The sequence below is a fragment of the Schistocerca americana genome, unplaced genomic scaffold, assembly GCF_021461395.2.
Source record: "Schistocerca americana isolate TAMUIC-IGC-003095 unplaced genomic scaffold, iqSchAmer2.1 HiC_scaffold_47, whole genome shotgun sequence".
Lineage (NCBI taxonomy): Eukaryota > Metazoa > Arthropoda > Insecta > Orthoptera > Acrididae > Schistocerca > Schistocerca americana.
This window is the reverse complement of record NW_025726203.1, coordinates 382,501-385,000: the sequence shown is the minus strand read 5'-3', so window position 1 is coordinate 385,000 and position 2,500 is coordinate 382,501. Positions and strand designations below refer to the sequence as shown.

The 2,500-nt window shown below is 63.5% G+C and overlaps 1 pseudogene; it reads right to left on the bottom strand.

Annotated features, from left to right (window-relative positions):
• The window catches only part of LOC124583790, a 7,955-nt pseudogene that overhangs the window by 3,531 nt on the left and 1,924 nt on the right, over nucleotides 1–2,500 (bottom strand).

Genomic DNA, 2,500 nt, shown 5'->3' with positions numbered 1-2,500 from the left:
AGCAGACCGTAATGGGGCGAAAGTCAGCGGGGGATGTTGGTGCAGCCGTTTTGGGGAGAAGTGACGTCCGGGCGCGAAGCAGACGCTCGGGGAGGGCGCGGGCCAGGAGGAAGAGGTTCAGGAGTTTCACCAGGACTTCATGCGGCAGGCGCCGCAGCTCCGCTGGAGTCAGGCCGTCCGGCCCGGCTGCCGATCCCCTGGGCGGCAAGGCAGCAGCGACCTCCTCACGTGTGACCGGCCCCCATAGGCACTCAGGAGCGACAGGCTCCGAGTGCGGGAGAAGGCGGTCACGGATGAAGCCGGCGGTGGAGATCGGCTTCTTCGTGAAGAGGTCCGCCCAGAAGTCCAGCAGACCGGGGATGTCGGGTGGCGGCTGCAGCAGGGTGCCGTCCAGCAAGCCGCGCACGCAACGCGCACGCGACCTACGGAAGGCGTCCTGTGTCCGCGCGTATTCCCAGCGGCGCCGCTTGCGCTTCTGCAGCGGCGGGGCGGCAGGCGGCCGCTTGGATGGTTGGCGCGGCCGCTGTGTCCTGGTGATCGACCTCTCCCCCCTGGACCCGACCGACGCAAGGGCATCCGGGAGCATGCCCAGGATGACATCGGGCGGCGTGCCCCGCCCCAGACCAATGACTCGATCCAGGGCAGAGAAACGCTGGGCGGAAGCAGGTAGCCCCGCCAGATGCTCCCAGATGGCGGCGTCAGTCGGCCCCTCCGGCGGCGGCCCGGTGGTGTCGGCCGCGAAGTCCTCGGCTGCGTCGACGGGCGGCGCAGCGGCCTCGCCCGCGTCAGGCAGCGAGCTCGCTGCTCCACGGCGGGACGCCGGCTCTTCACCCCGACCGATCTCAAGTGCCTCCATGAATTGGCGGACAAGCTGCTTGTGGGCAGCTTGCCGCCGTCGGCACTTGATTGCCTCAAGCGTTCGGTCGGGGAACATCCTGGTAAGTTCTTGATTTACAAAGAAGAACCGGGCGTCCCTCTCCAGGAACAGTTCGGCCTCTGCCTTGGCGAGCGACAGGACTTCTTCCTCCGTCCACCTCGCGCGATGCCTCTCCGTCACGATCTCAGCGTTGGCGGCCGCAGGGTGTTGGCGGCGGCGATGGACCCCGAGACCGTTCTTCGTGGTAAAAGTGCGGTGGCACTCACTGCAAGCAAAGGGAGCTACACAAACTATCGCATTTTCGTTACGGCCGGTTGGCCGGATAGGTGCTGGGGTAGCTGGGGTGGCACCTTCAGCGGAAGGGCCACCATCTCTTGTTTCTTGTCGGCTGCCCCCAACTATAAAGGGATAATGCGAGGGGGGGCTGGTAACCCCCCCAAGCCCCTGGTGCGGTCTTCCACTCTGCGAAAATCAGCGGGCCCACGAGAAGGGGAGAAGACCGCAGGAGAGGAGAGGCTAAGAGGGCTAGGCCCATGTATTGCGCATCACTCTCCCTGTAACTATAACCCAAGGAAGGCACCTCGCAGCAGCAGCACGACTACATCAAGACCGCACTTCGAAAAGCCAAGTCCGGATGCAGCCACACCGCCGCCACTTGGCCACCTTAAGAGAGTCATAGTTACTCCCGCCGTTTACCCGCGCTTGCTTGAATTTCTTCACGTTGACATTCAGAGCACTGGGCAGAAATCACATTGCGTCAACACCCGCTAGGGCCATCGCAATGCTTTGTTTTAATTAGACAGTCGGATTCCCCCAGTCCGTGCCAGTTCTGAGTTGATCGTTGAATGGCGGCCGAAGAGAATCCGCGCACCCGCGCGCCCCCGGAGGAGCACGCTAAGGCGGACGCGGCCTCGCAGCAAGGAAGATCCGTGGGAGGCCAAGGCACGGGACCGAGCTCGGATCCTGCACGCAGGTTGAAGCACCGGGGCGCGAACGCCGCGCAGGCGCGCGCATCCTGCACCGCCGGCCAGCACGAGGCCAACCAACGGCGAGAGCAGACCACGCCCGCGCTAAACGCCCGCACTTACCGGCACCCCTACGGCACTCACCTCGCCCAGGCCCGGCACGTTAGCGCTGACCCACTTCCCGACCAAGCCCGACACGCCCCGATCCTCAGAGCCAATCCTTATCCCGAAGTTACGGATCCAATTTGCCGACTTCCCTTACCTACATTATTCTATCGACTAGAGGCTCTTCACCTTGGAGACCTGCTGCGGATATGGGTACGAACCGGCGCGACACCTCCACGTGGCCCTCTCCCGGATTTTCAAGGTCCGAGGGGAAGATCGGGACACCGCCGCAACTGCGGTGCTCTTCGCGTTCCAAACCCTATCTCCCTGCTAGAGGATTCCAGGGAACTCGAACGCTCATGCAGAAAAGAAAACTCTTCCCCGATCTCCCGACGGCGTCTCCGGGTCCTTTTGGGTTACCCCGACGAGCATCTCTAAAAGAGGGGCCCGACTTGTATCGGTTCCGCTGCCGGGTTCCGGAATAGGAACCGGATTCCCTTTCGCCCAACGGGGGCCAGCACAAAGTGCATCATGCTATGACGGCCCCCATCAA